Genomic DNA, 576 nt, shown 5'->3' on the forward strand with positions numbered 1-576 from the left:
TTCTTCATCATCTCCTCCAAGGCCATGAATTTCCCTTCCACATTCTCGCTAAATGTGGCCATCTTCTCCTCCAGATCCGCCTTAAGTTGACCCATCTCGGTCTCCAAGACTTCTACCCGCTTAGATGCCATGGGAACCAAAGAGATGCCCCCGGAACGCAAGGAAACTCTTCCGGACAGCAAGAATCTCCCTCCAAACAGTCAAAATCTGCTGTTTTACTCAACTGCTGCTCTCAAAAACCCTAAAAACTGCTGTTTTCAGGGGAAAACAGCCTCCGACAACCCAAAATCTGCGAAAATCTGCAGCGAAACAGTGGAAAAAACAGCCCTCCACCGTCCGGATCTCGCTCTAATACCAATTTGATAGGTACCACTTGAATATTTCAAGTGATTCCTATCGCATATAAACCAAATCACCAATAACCTGCTGTTTTCTATGGGAAAACAGCCACCAAACACCAAAAACAGCGAACAAACGTGAAGAAAACTGAGAGAGATTGAGGGAAATTGTTGTAGATTGCAAAAACAACGAACCGATACAATGATCCTCTATTCGAGAGGAGGATCCACTCTCCCA

This window comes from Dendrobium catenatum, unplaced genomic scaffold (genome assembly GCF_001605985.2).
Source record: "Dendrobium catenatum unplaced genomic scaffold, ASM160598v2 fragScaff_scaffold_338, whole genome shotgun sequence".
Taxonomy (NCBI): Eukaryota; Viridiplantae; Streptophyta; class Magnoliopsida; order Asparagales; family Orchidaceae; genus Dendrobium; species Dendrobium catenatum.